The sequence below is a fragment of the Hyperoodon ampullatus genome (genome assembly GCF_949752795.1).
Source record: "Hyperoodon ampullatus genome assembly, chromosome: 1".
NCBI classification, from domain to species: Eukaryota; Metazoa; Chordata; class Mammalia; order Artiodactyla; family Ziphiidae; genus Hyperoodon; species Hyperoodon ampullatus.
Window position 1 is genome coordinate 100,913,918 of NC_136914.1, and position 15,353 is coordinate 100,929,270.

The window sequence follows — 15,353 nt, forward strand, 5'->3', positions numbered from 1 at the left end:
AGGGGACATGGGTTCGTGCCCCAGTCTGAGAAGATCCCACATGCCGCAGAGCGGCTGGGCCCGTGAACCATGGCCGTCCGGAGTCTGTGCTCCGCAACGGGAGAGGCCACAGCAGTGAGAGGCCCGCATACCGCAAATAAAAAAAAAAAAAAAGATAAACTGGAGAGCTAGGGGTAGGGCTAAAGAAACCAGAAGTCTAATGGGGACTGAATTGTAGAGATACAGCTAAATGTGTTTCTCTCTGAAGGAAACAAAATTCAGTTCACCAGTTAATAACTTGTTCTCCCTTCTGCCTGGTACACACTCTTCTAGATCAATACCTGCTCAGCTCTTTCTCATAAGTTAGGACTCAGCTCATAAATTACTTTCTTTGAGCAGCTTTTCTTAATTTCGCAATGTAAAGTAATGCCCCTTCATCACTTACATCACATCACCATGTTTCAGTTTCTATATGTCACCTGACACTATCTGAATATATTTTATGTCATCACACATTGGTTGTCTCCTTCAAATAAAAAGTAACCTCTGCGTGGGCAAAGTTCTTGTTTTTCTTTGAAGTCTCTATCACTGGCATCTAAAAAAAAGACATAAAATTTTTTTATAAAGCTAGATCTTTCTCTTCATAGAAAGTTATAATTTAATTAGAGAGTGGAATAACTAGAAAAAGACTGAATAGTACAATGCACCTTGTGAGCCATCAGTCCAGGTTCAAGGATGAGAGAAATCGATACCGCTAAAAACATTTGGGAAGACTTCATAGGGGATGGGAGCTTTAAAATGGCCTCTGAAGAACAGGTGAAAAGAAAGAGCATTCCCAGGGAGGGGAACAGCATGCACAGAGATAGTGGGGTAAGAATTAGCCTTAAACGCTACTAAGTGGTTTATTTCACACCACCAGCTTCTAAGTTCTTTCATGCAAGAGTGCCATTTGAAATTATCCTCCTGAATTTTTTATATTGAACGCCATGGTTTCCTTAAGGAACTGGTTGTAAAAGCATCACTTGTCTTTGTGCTCAAGTGTAGTGCTCAATAAGCCTATGTTCAATGAAGTGCTGTCTTTCTGACAAGACAGATGAGGCAGTGACATTGTGAGCAGCAATTGTAGACTGTGTGGGCTGTGGCTTTCACAGCAGGGATTTGTCAGGCTAGTCTGGATTTCATTTGGAAAACCTTAAGCACATTTTCATGAGGATGTCTACATGGGCTGGCATAAGAGTTCCTCACTATTGCCCTAGGCCAGCGTATACACATTGCCTTCTCTCACCTTTTGATTTAGAAGCTGTCAATTTACCACTTTCTCCATCTGATAAAAACCCTGCCTAAGGATCATTTTATTCCACAGGGTTTTTAGTTACTGGAAGGGAGGCAGCTACGTATGAATTTTTAATATTGGGGAGCGGGGAATTAGCAAAACCAAATTTTTTCTTGTGGCTACCTTTGATATTGTCTTGTGTGTTTGTGACTTTGTGTGGATGCATGTGTGTGTTTTGTGTTTGTCTGTGTGTGTATGTGTGAGTGTCTGTTTTCCTGCTCCTTTTCTTTCTTTTCTTTTATTGTATTGACAGGACTGTGTCCTTCTGGACTGTACAATGTCGAAATAGAAAGCAATCTATTTTGAAACAGATGTTTTAAAGAATAATTGATGGGGCTTCCCTGGTGGTGCAGTGGTTGAGAGTCCGCCTGCTGATGCAGGGGACACGGGTTCGTGCCCTGGTCCGGGAAGATCCCACATGCCGCGGAGCGGCTGGGCCCGTGAGCCATGGTCGCTGATCCTGCTCGTCCGGAGCCTGTGCTCCGCAACGGGAGAGGCCACAACAGTGAGAGGCCTGCATACCGCAAAAAAAAAAAAAAAAAAAAGAATAATTGATGGAGATGGAAACCACTAGTAGGAAAGAAAAGGAATACAGGTGATAAATTACTAGAGATCTGAGTGTTACGAACATTAAAAATATTGAGACACACTCATGCCAAGAGGTTCTGATTTCCTAAATAATAACCTTAATTGGAAGCATCATTTTCTTGATTTCTAGTAAGACCATATCTACAACCAAAGACAAGAGCTGACACACAGATGCTGAGGGTACCATTATATTTAGAAAAGATAATCTTATCTTTGAAAGTTTCTATAGTTATGAATGACATTTTTTATGGCTATTAGTGATGTCCTTAAAATTTCTGTAAAACAATTCTAATAAAGTATGAAGATAAACTGAATATTGGGTTAATTTTTATTTAAAAATCTTTTCCCAATGTGTATATACTCTTATATATGTTCAGATCTATGTTATGGTGACATATTTTTATAAATGTACTGTGAAGATTGTCAATACAGCTGTCACCTAATATAAAAGTTTACTATCTGTGATGGATGTTGGATGACATTTAAAAAATAAAAATAATTTTTAGCAATACTTAAAACTATTAAAGATATTTTCATTTAAAAGAAAACATTGTAGAAAAAGGTAACTTAAGCAATGATATTTTGGGTTTACATTAAATGTAAATGATAAAGCAGGATAAAACAAATAACCAACGTAATGCTCTTGGTTTAATAAGCTCATAACTTGGAAATGTGCCACTGGTGCATTCAAAATATAACAAATTTGGGGTGAATATTTAAATATTATGGAGAAATAACATAAAATTAAAAAAAAATTCAACCATAAATCATTTATATTTACTATGAAATGTTATATAATTATTTCAAATCTACTGGATTTGATAAAACATAGAAAGTAAAAATACTAAAAAGATTTATAGCATTCAGACAGCAGTACAGCATATCTCACCAACTGTGATAAAAGATTTAGGCTAAATTACAGAACTGTACTTAATTGTCTATATGCTTATTCATTTATTCAATCCCTCATTCACTTACAATTTAATTGTGCTTGTTAACAGAACATTTGGTTAGCCAATTGAATTAATTATTTGTTTAGTCTAAGTTAGGAATATCTTAATTGTTCCTGGTTGGATTTGGACCAAAATTTTCCATGCCTTTATTTATAAAAGAGGTTATATGTCTGTTTACTAGTTTGGGCTCACCTAAATGCTAGGTTGAAAATTAAAATACATTTGCCTTATGGGACTACAGTTTCACTTTCTGAATGTTTTCTGTTTGTCCATATTCCCTTCTTTTACTGTTGGCACTTGCATCCTCAAACCCACCTGTTCTGCTGTTTGTTAGTCACTTTATATAAGGCAAGTATTTCACTTATTAACAATATCTGTAATTTTGGAATACAACATCTTCCTCTATGGTAATGCAGTCCACTATGTAAACAGGTGTCATATGACTCCCTTATGTTGCCCTATGGGAATTGGCAACTGGGGAATTGGCACAAGAATGCGGGTACTCTGGCTACTGCTAATGTTGTGAGTAATAAACTCTTAATCTCTAACCCAGGAATCTCATGTCTTCTACCAGCTTTCATGAAACTGTGGAAAGCTAACTTGTTAGGTTCCAAATAGAGTAAAATTGTGGACCCTTTACAGTTCTTGGCAATGATGCCATGATTTGACTGGTAGCTTTATTTTCTTAGTGGTACATGAAGTAATGGTATATTCAAAAATTAATGGCTCCTTGGATTCAATGAAATGTAGTATCTGAATATATATTCCTACATTTACCATGAATAGAGTCAATGGAATCCACAATTTCTCTCTAAGAATCCTGTCAAATTTCAAGTTCTTACAGCACAGAGCTGACCAGAACATGGTATAATCCCAATATTTTCACTTAAAATTAGACCTAGAGAGAAACCTCATATTAGCTTTACTAGAGCTCTGCTTTGGAAAGCATTTGATACTGGCCCACCTAATCAACTCATACTTTTATTTCTCTTTCTGTTCCCACCTTGTACATAGTCTCCTGGGAAACTTCCTGGGAGGAGGTTTGTCTGAGAAAGCTAGCTTTAGGAATTTTTGGCTGTGACACTCTACTCCTTACTCTTTTTTAATGAAATCAACAAGAAAATTTATTATTTTAGAGTGAGGAATAACTGTGAAAGGACCAAGACACTTCTGTCTTGTACATTATCTCCCTGTAGACAAGCAACATGGGAAGACAAATCATCATTACAAGATTTTGTGGTAGGCATAGAATTAAACAATATTAATGTCATTATGTTGTTTACTAGCATCTGATTGAAAAAAAAGCAACAAAACCCATTAATATCCTTTCCCTGGATGCCAGTGTCTAGTGTGTCATTTACCCCATTGGCTTAAGCCTTATCTCAATGGTTTCATTCTTCAGGATAAGTGCATTAGTTTTGGGCATCAGAAAAAAATTCAAGCTGCTGAGATACGAAAGGAAGGAGACTGAGGATTTCTGAAAAAGAGACACATTTCCTGTGGGCATTGTTTGGAATGGGCATTTGAAGATGGATGGAAATGTAGTAGCCATCTTCAACCATACACAGAGCTAGCCTGTAGACAGGCCAAAATATACTTAGAAATAGCAAGATGGAAATCACCAGATGCAAATTCTGTCACTCTGTACTAAGCAGATAACTTTCCTGGGCTAACCTTGCATGTCTTTTTTGCCTTCCTTCCCTGGCAGGAGTTGAGGGGGGTAGTGGGATAGAGTAGATTTGAGCAAAAGACATGGGCTCTCACTTATTTCTTATTACAGCTCTTCTCATTAATTTTCAGCCTAGTTTGATTCTTCGCTAGCTGAGAAAAGAGATATTAGTTTTCTTAATTCATGAATAATTGCTGGTCTTTTTTTTTTTCTCTCTCTTTCTGATTCCAGGTATAGAATTATTTCAGTATTGAAGATTACAATGTAGTGTTCTTTTTCTCCAATGTCCTTTTGAGGGACAAGAAAAGAGTATTGAATGGAAATGAAAGTAAACCAGTTTTGGAAATAACAAATTTCTAACAGCCACAAATGAACGATCCATGTACCATATTTTTATATATATCATTAGCCATTATACTTTCTTATTATTTTGACTTTTAATCATTATTCCTCTAAACAAACTATGGCTTCATGCATATCTTACTCTGTTTTATGTAATTTCTGTTAGTTCTTATAAATTTTATATTTCTTTGCTTTCATAAAATTACTATTACATTTATTTTATGGTATTTGATTAAGAGTTTCAACATATCAGATATTGAAACTCATATTTTTCAGACTATTGCTCTTAATAAACTTATTATCTGATTGAGTTTTTTTCTGTTTTATACTTTAATATTTGCTCTTATTGATAATCATAGAAGAAGTTACATGTAAAAAATAATTTTCCCATTTCATCCATGCTATGTGCATTGTTCTGTAGGGAACAATTCTCTTTCATAATCACAAAAGTGCTTCCAAAGATAGTTTTGTAGTATTTCTTTTGAAAGTGTCTTTTGAAACACCATATTTTCATGACCATATATAATTTCCTGAAGCGTTTTTATAAAAGGTTAAATGGTCGCTTTTATCTCACTTTCTTGATACAATTTTTCACATTTCTATCACAGGTTTTACTTTTCTTTCAGCAACATTATTTTTAAACTTCAAATAGTAGTAGAATTCAATGTCACTTCCAAACCATTGATCAGGCTATTGTAAATAACACCTCATTCTCCATCATGATTCTCTGTTACTTTCTTTCACACTCGCTGCAGTTACAAATGAAAGAAGGGTCAAGGTGAGGTTACTGCAATTGCTTTGAATATGACTGAATAGTGACCTCTGCAAGGTAGAGCGAAAGCTTGGGGTTTGAGTATGGCAACAAATACAGGGACCTGTTAGTTCTACGGATGCCCACCAATAAGAGAGCCAGAGTATGTTAAATATTGGGGATCAGTATATAGGCCAGCAAGACTCAAATAGATTTGGAAATGTGTTTGAACTGACTTCTAGATCCAAGAAGCTGTCACCATTTTTATTTAACAGGGTCTGTAAAGCCCTGCCAATATAATAAGATTGTACACAGTAAGTTGTTAAAAAAAGAAAAAAAATTGTCATTATTTCCAAATAATATAGGTATTATATTTGTTCAAAATTGTATCTCACCTGAGAGTCCTGAAAAACAATGGATTACACAAAATTAATATTTATTATTGTTATTATTATTGTTGCACATAAAAGAATACCAGGGGTAGGAACTTCACTATTGATATGAGTTTTCCTGACATCATCAGAGAATGAGGCTTCTTCTAGTTTTTGCTCTATCTTCCTTAGTATGTGATTGTTGTTAATGTTTTCACGATAGCTAATGGGCAGGAAGGATCAGGACAAAGGGAAAGAAAAAAAAAATCATGGCTAGGTGAGTCTGCCCTGCTATTTAAATATTATTTTTCCTAGAAAGTGCATTTAAAAATTTCTACTTATACAGACTATGTCCCATGATCATCTCTACTCTCCAAGTGAGGCTGAAAGACAGTTTTTAAAGCTGCATTGATATATTAAATAACATTAGATATTTTTTAGTAAGAGAGAGGAGGATGACCATTGGGTAGGAGAAAAATAGTCTCTACCACAATTAAACATTAGAAAACCAAAGAGAAGAAACTGAAAGTTCTTGGAAATAATGAGAACATTTGCTATGTGGATTATGGTTAAGACAGATACACAAAATCAAAATGCATTTTTGTATGCCAGAAGTTGAAATGTAGAAACAATAACAGTCACTACCCAAAATAAACTGTAAATACTTGGAAATTACTCTAAAAAATTCATAATATTTATTTGAATCTCTTCATACAACTTTCTTGAGATACGTGAAAAAAAATTTTAATGATTGGAGACACATGACATTCTTGTATGAAAAATAGAATGTTTTAAAAATATCAGTTAGTTCCAAATTAGTTTATTGGCTTAGTGTAAAGCCAATGAAATGCCAATTTTTTCCCATCTTCAACTCAATTCTCAAAATTAACAGGACAAATAGTAAGAACAGATTATTAAGATTTTTAAAATTGTAACAAGGATAGATTTGTGCTACCAAACATAAAAACGTGTCATCATGTTATAAAAACAAAATAATGCAATTATGAAAAATCATAGTACTGAGCAAGGTTTAGAAACCAGATCAATAAAACAGAACAAATTGTCACAAAACAAAGTAAAATATATACATATATTGTATTTGTCATATTCTTAGTATATAATAAAGATATCATTATAAACTATTAGGAATGAAATAGACTTTTCAACAAATATATGAAAAAAGTGTACTTAAAAATAAAAAATCAAATCAGACCATTGTTGTATCCAAAACACCCAAATTCCAGATGAATTAAAATGTTGAAAGTAAAGTTCATAAACAAATGAACAATAAACAAATGAATTAAAAATCTAGAAAACACTGATCTCAGATCAGAAAGGGCTTTTTGAGCCTTCTAGTTCCTGAAAATTATATCACAAGAAAAAGACTGATAAATTAAAATTTTGAAACATCTTGATGGTAAAATACCATAGAAAACATTGAACAGTCAGAAACATATTTAAAGTAAAAGTGACAAAGAAAGAGGATGTAGAGACATAATTGAAGCCTGGCACTGGGCAATGGTATACAAGTTATAAAAATAACTATCTGGCAAGTATTTTGTTGATAGCATAGTATAACTAAACACCAGGATTTACAGAAAAGCCTTAATTTCAATTTATATAAGACTTACTATTGGCAGGTTTTTATATTATATTGATAGGTTTTCTCAATATGGACACATCTATGACATGTTCATAACTTCATCATCTTGAGTTATATTAAATCATGGCTTAAATCCCATAAATTCTGATAGATCAATCCAGCAGCATTTGTCCTAATGTACATGTATCAATAAAACATAAGGTATGGGCTTCCCTGGTGGCACCGTGGTTGAGAGTCCGCCTGCCGATGCAGGGGACATGGGTTCGTGCCCCACTCTGGGAAGATCCCACATGCCGCGGAGCGGCTGGGCCCGTGAGCCATGGCCGCTGAGCCTGCACGTCCAGAGCCTGTGCTCCACAACGGGAGAGGCCACAACAGTGAGAGACCCACATACCGCAAAAAAAAAAAAACAAGAAAAAAAAAAAAACATAAGGTATAAAACTTGTTCATTTACTTTATCACCTCTCAAGTTTTGTTACTATGTTCTTCCCAGTAGTGTATTTCAGCTTAATATATTTTATTGCTTTGCTGCCATCCAAGAGATTTCTACAGTTCTCATGTTTCTGTTTGTTCTTAAAGCGCCTATGTGAATATATTTTATTTCAACAACTATAAAATGTCTGCCAGCTACTTAGAAATCATTACATTTTGGAAAAGAAAACCACCTTTAAATCAAATTGAATATACATGGGTCTTTAAAAGGTCTAACCCTACTTAAACAAATGGTACCTTAACAGAGCAATTGATCTCAAGGAGGATCAATTATGATGAAAATCACTAACTTCAAAAGAGAAGTCTTGTCTTTGGAACTGAACATGAAATTATTTCCTTCAATTCTAATAATACATATACCATTAGAAAAATGAAATGCCTTTATCACAGAGAAGATATGGAAATGTGTGTGAGAGAATTGATTACATAATAATTAGTTCTTGCTCTTTAAGTTCATTAATATTATTCATGGAATAAATAGACTATATATGCCAAAGCTAGGTCTTCTTCTAAATTCTGTGAACTACTTTAAAGGGAATACTGCCTTTATTCTTAGGGAAAAAAATTAATAAGACTTTTCTTGACTCAAACAAATAATGACTTTATTTTGGTTAATGTTAATTCAAGATCTAAACTGATCACTTTTCTGGATATATTATCTTTGAACATATTAGGGAATGAAATACTTCTTTCAGATAAGAGAACTACTTGTGCATATAAACTATCTATAATTTATCTTTATTATTGTTAAAACAGTGGCAAAAATTCTCATTTACCCTATTATCTTACTCGCTGAAAGTAAAACTGAGCCATGTCCACACAAACCAACATATTTAAGTGAAAACTAAAAGTTCATTTTGATCTGTGTAAACCTCTGTAATTAACCAAATATGTGGAATTAAGAAAACAGATCCTTATTTAACTGATTCATGTATTACACAAAATTTAACAGCAGTTAAATGGCCAAACATTCATTCCCTTCTTACACATTTCTAGCTTAAACAAATTTTTACACAAATATTTAAAATTTAATAGATATTTTAATAAGTTAAATTATTTTGTCTTTTCAAAAATATACCTTGTTCATGATAAAATGTCTTTCTTTAAGGGAGGATATTGGTGTATATAATACTCACTGCTTATGATGCATAGACTGTTAGAGTTAGATAATAATGAGTTTGAAATGATTAAATGAAAGCCCTTCCTAAATTTCTGTAGTATGAAGACTAAAAAAGAAGGTGATTTTAATGTGCTTGCAAAAGAAATGTCATGATGTCCCTGTTTGGCCAGTGTGGATGTGTTTTCTGCTTGGGCCTTGTATTAGTTTGCTAGGGTTGCCATAACAAAGTATCAGTACAACATACTGCATGGCTTAAACAAGAGAAATTTATTGTCTCACAGTTTTGGAGGCTAGAAATCCAAGATCAAGGTGTCAGCAGGGTTGATTTATTTTGAGCCGTCTTTCTTTGGCTTAGAGATACCCATCTTCTCTTTGTATCTTCACATGGTCTTTCCTCCATGCCTGTCTGTTCTAAATCTTCTCTTCTTATAAGGACACCAGTTATAATGAATTAGAATCAACCCCAATGACCTCATTTAAATTTAATTACCTCTTTAACAGCTCTATCTCCCATATAATCACATTCTGAGGTACTGGGGGTTGGTACTTCAACACATGTATTTTGGAGTGACATAATTCAGCTCATAACATACTTCGAACAAGAAATGAATCTTTCTGCCAAAGGAATTTAAACATCTCTATCATCATCACAGTAGGCAAAACTGTGGTGATGATGATAATGCTGACTAGGGAAGAAAGAATATAGCTTATAATCAACACAGAGTAAGAGAGCTAAAATTAAATAGTGCAGTAATACCCAGCCATTCTTTTTTAACGAAGCTGGCAGTCACCATTTTGGATACATATTGCAAGGAAGACAACTGATATGATTAGTTCTACTAACTTAAGGTGTGAGTGCTATTATGTTTAGTTTTTGTCTATGTACCAGAATGCACAAATGGTCCCAGAAGACCAAGAATAAAATAATCAGGTGGCAAGTGCTTTGACCGTCCAAACTGAAGTGCTACATACTTATGCCAGACATGCAAATGAAGAGGTCAAAACTCAGTTTTGCAATCCTTGGCTCACTATCTACCTCAGCCTCAAAAGTTGAGCTTGGGAATTAGAGGGATGATTTTTCTTCAGCAGAAACTTATACTTGTTTAAAAAGGGATAGGAGAGGGCTTCCCTGGTGGCGCAGTGGTTGGGAGACCGCCTGCCAATGCAGGGGACACGGGTTCGTGCCCTGGTCCGGGAAGATACTACATGCCGCAGAGCGGCTAGGCCCGTGAGCCATGGCTGCTGAGCCTGCACGTCTGGAGCCTGTGCTCTGCAACGGGAGAAGCCATAGCAGTGAGAGGCCTGCGTACCGCAAAAAAAAAAAAAAAAAAGGGGGGGTAGGGGAAATTGTGCTTTACCTAATTTCAAGTCAATGGTGATGGTCTTGACTTTGGTGCCTGCAGTTGGGGAGCATATTGAACTGGCATAAGATGCATACCTAAACACTTTCCCTACTTATATTCTCCTCTCAAAAAGTGTAGAGGCCAGAGGCTGGCTGAAATGACCTATAGAAGCAGAATAGAGCTCTGTATTAGGACAGTAACGGCACTCTAACTCCCAACACAATAGACCAAGACTATATGTTTTTTGTTGAAAAAATCTGGGCCATATGAACAAGAAAAAGCTGGCCATGGGCTGACTTAGACATGATCCAAGAGCATAAGACATCTCGAATAATGAGAGAGAATCCAGAGAATCATAACACTACTCTATGAAAGAAAGTGATAGCTTTAAATACCTACCTGGTCCAGAATGTACCATAACCCTCATGACAGTACTGGTCATACATGACCTTCCCACTAGCATCATGTCCAAGTTAGGGAAGAAGGGAAACTTATACTTGAAATGTAATTCAGAGTTCTGACTGTTAGATACAATAGACATTTAAATTGTATAAATGATATTAGGCTCATAACTAAAAGTGAACAGAGAGCTTTTTTTTTCTGAGAGTCAGGAGCTAGGATTCAAGGCCTGCCCAAGATTTCACATGGTGACAGGAAAGAACCAAACCTACAGGATAGATTCGAATGTGTACCCAGGAGAAAAGAATATTTGTTTCTGAATTACATGCAACCCTCGTTTATTTGATTAATGCTTAAAAAAATTAAATTCTGCTCAGGTCTCTGGAATTATGGAAGTATTCTTTTTTTTAATAAATTTATTTATTTTTGGCTACGTTGGGTCTTTGTTGCCATGCGTGGGCTTTCTCTAGTTGTGGCAGGCGGGTGCTACTCTTCGTTGCAGTGAGTAGACTTCTCATTGCGGTAGCTTCTCTTATTGTGGATCACGGGCTCTAGGTGCTCAAGCATCAGTAATTGCGGCATGAGGGCTCAGTAGTTGTGGCTCACGGGCTCTAGAACGCAGGCTCAGTAGTTGTGGTGCACGGGCTTAGTTGCTCCGTGGCATGTAGGATCTTCCCAGACTGGGAAACGAATCCATATCTCCTACATTGGCAGGTGGATTCTTAACCACTGTACCACCAGGGAAGTCCCTGGAAGTATTCTTTAGGGCTCCCTTCTTGCCAGATTGTCCAAGAAACCTGACAGGCTTTCAAAAAGTGAGAAGTAACTCCACCTTCCACATTCTTGTGGATTTACCTTTCTGTGTTTCTCCGAGTTCTTTTCACAACTTCCATGTGTTGCTATGGTCGAGTCTTCTTTATCTGAAGTGCATGAAATTTGTCTGGGCTCTAATTCCCAGAAGAAGCTAGCATGATCCCTTGAAGGTGAAGAATTGCACCTTGTTTATGGTAGGATCCACTAAGAAAGCTTCAGTTAGATTACAACCTGTGGTCTTCTGTAATTTTTAACAATATACATAGATATCATCTTCATATACCCTGCCACATTTTATGTGCTATACCAGAGTGTCCACCAGGATGCTTCTATTGCTGCCATTCATCCTAGGAGACCAGACAGGTTTCACTTGGCTACTATTCAAGGATGGCAGTCAATACACTGATTCCTTTCTATAGAGGCACAGTCCTGTCAGCCCTGACCTACCTTTCCCATCCCCACCCACTGCTAGTAGATATTCATGGAGAAAGGTGCAGAAAGAATGACATGCTCTCTCAGCCCTCAACATGTCACCCTACTACATCAACTTTGTAAAGAACTGGCACTTGATTTCTTTCCTTTCAACAAATAGGTTTGCAGATAGTAATAAAGTCCTTAAAATATAAATATACATCCTATTGCAAACAGCCTGGGGCAAACTATAACTTGTTTGTAATAGGAAGTATGCCTTGAAAAGTTCATAAATTAATCCATACTAGATCAGAATAAAGAGAATGATCTTAACAATACCAGTTAAAAATCATTGTTTCCTTACTCAGAAAATGAAATAGATTTGAGAATTTTCTAAATATCACACACACACACATAGTACTCTAAACTGTAAGCATGTCACATTACATGGTAATAATCCATTCAGTTTCAGTAAATCTTTTTATCATCTTCATAAAGTGGTAAGTTAAAAAAAATCATTGGTTTAGGTGGAATTTCTCTGTCCATTAGCATCAAACTTTTGTACCTAAAGTTGGAAAAACCAGGGAAACAAAATGTATTACAGAATAATGTCTTCAAGATTTTAAATTCCACCTGGTTCAACATAATAGCGGAATACATTCCATGGTTATAATAGTCTATTTTAAGCTGGAGAGCTTAATTATGACTGGCAGATGAGTTTTTCCCCTGAAGCAAGTATATTTGTAAAACTATTAAAAATGCTAGGGAAGGTAAACAGCTATCTAAATTTGCATCTCATTTGATAAATATTAAATGCTTTGGAAAGATGGGATGAATCTGCACTAAGACCTAATTGATCTTGATTAAACCCATCAAAGTCTTTGCCATTGATAAAATTGATTTCAGGAGTTAGGACAAGGACCAGTACATAAAATACTCTGGTAAGATTCTCTAAACAACAATTAGTTCCTTTCCAACCCCTCTGATATCTGCTGTATTATAAACTCAACACGAGAATTAGAAGTAAAGAAAACAGGAACTAATTAAGCAAAAATAAGCATAAATAATTTATAAAGAAACCATTGGGGGGGGGACTTTCCTAGTGGCACAGTGGTTGGGAATCCACCTGCCAATGCAGGTGACATAGGGTTGATCCTGGGTCCGAGAAGATCCCACATGCCATGGAGTAACTAAGTCCGTGTGCCACAACTACTGAGCCTGTGCTCTAGAGCCTGTAAGCCACAACTACTGAGCCCATGAGCCACAACTACTGAAGACCGCATGCCTAGAGCCTGTGCTCCGCAACAAGAGAAGCCACTGCAGTGAGAAGCCCACGCACTGCAAGGAAGGGTAACCCCCGCTCGCCACAACTAGAGAAAGCCCACGTGCAGCAATGAAGACCCAATGCAATCAAAAATAAATAAATAAATTAATTAATTAATTAATTTTAAAAAAGAAACCATTGGGGTTGGAGTGGCTGAAGTGTATCATGGATATGGTGTGTACAACTGGATTTTCTTTATTTATTAGAGTTTTCATAGCTTTTACAAGGAAACAAAATGTTACAATTTAGAAGAGGAAATACCTAGGAAAAATTCGTATAGTGTTCTATTCTCTACATTTTCATAATGATCTATTTTCTACATTTTCAGATATTTTCCAAAAACAAATGACAACCCAAACAACAAAACACATTTACCAAACTTCAGTGTTCCTTACATTGTAGACACTGATGATAAACAGGGAAAGTAGAAACATATTAGAAGACAATATCTAACAGGGAAAGTAAGCAAACAAAGCAGTGTTCTTGAAATATTGCATGCTTCTCTCACATTTTTTTCTTTATTCAAAATTTCTGTGCCCTGAGAAACTCTTATAAAATTCATCACATTATTTTTGTGATGGCGGCAGTGGAACAGCAATCAGGTGATCACATTCTGACAGACTTCAGTAACACACAAATAGCATTAACACACAACCCTTGGTCTAAGGCAGTTGACTATGATATACCAGACAACACTAATCAATCAGAGTTTGAGTTCCCTTTATTCTGACAAGGCTTCCTAATATAAGCCATCAAACGTAGTTTAAAACTTGGTAGTCTTGAGTGCCGCCGGGACCATTGACGAATGTGGCTGCGTTGTAGGTTTTGTAGTAATCAATCGCTGGGCGCTGCGAGCTGAAAGAGCCGAGCTCGCAGGCCAGTCATCATGTCACGTTACAGGCGGTACGGAGGAGAAACCAAGGTGTATGTTGGGAACTGGTGCTGGCAAAGGAGAGTTAGAAAGGGCTTTCAGTTATTATGGTCCCTTAAGAACTGTGTGGATTGCCAGAAATCCTCAGGGATTTGCCTTTGTGGAATTTGAAGACCCTAGAGATGCAGAAAATGCAGTGCGAAGCCTGGATGGGAAAGTGATTTGTGGTTCCCGAATGAGAGTTGAACTCTCAACAGGCATGCCTTGGAGATCTCGTTTTGATAGACCACCTGCCCGACGTCCTTTTGATCCCAATGATAGATGCTATGAGTGTGGCGAAAAGGGTCATTAGCTTATGATTGTCATCGCTATAGCCGCCGAAGAAGAAGCAGGTCACAGTCTAGATCACATTCAAGATCCAGAGGTAGGCGATACTCTTGCTCTCGCAGCAGGAGTAGGGGAAGGAGGTCAAGATCAGCGTCTCCTTGGCGATCAAGATCTGTGTCTCTTCATAGATCAAGATCAGCTTCACTCAGACGGTCCAGGTCTGGTTCTGTAAAAGGATCGAGGTATTTCCAATCCCGGTCCAGGTCGAGATCAAGATCCAGGTCTCTTTCACAACCAAGAAGCAGCCGATCGAAGTCCAGATCTCCATCTCCAAAAAGAGGTCATTCCCCCTCAGGATGTCCGTGAAGAAGTGCAAGTCCTGAAAGAGTGGACTGAAGTTCTCAAGTTCACCTTTTAGGGAAAAGTTATTTTGTTTACATTATTATAAGGGATTTGTGATGTCTGTAAAGTGTAACTTAGGGAAGGGTAATTTAACCATCTAATCAAAACGGATCTGGACTATTACTCTGTAAATTCACAGCAGTAAGGTAATATAAATTTTTGTTGAATGTATTAACATCCTATGGTCTGAAAATATGGGTTTTTATTTGGCACATTTAAAATAAAATGATTCTAATTAGATTTTTTATTTCGTTCAGTATTA

General features: G+C 36.3%; 1 pseudogene across 1 annotated transcript; it reads left to right on the forward strand.

Annotated features, from left to right (window-relative positions):
• Positions 1-14,377: 14,377 nt before the first annotated feature.
• Positions 14,378-15,085, forward strand: LOC307052930 (serine/arginine-rich splicing factor 7-like; annotated as a pseudogene). Its single transcript has one exon. The product of its transcript is annotated as a serine/arginine-rich splicing factor 7-like (transcript).
• Positions 15,086-15,353: the final 268 nt, after the last annotated feature.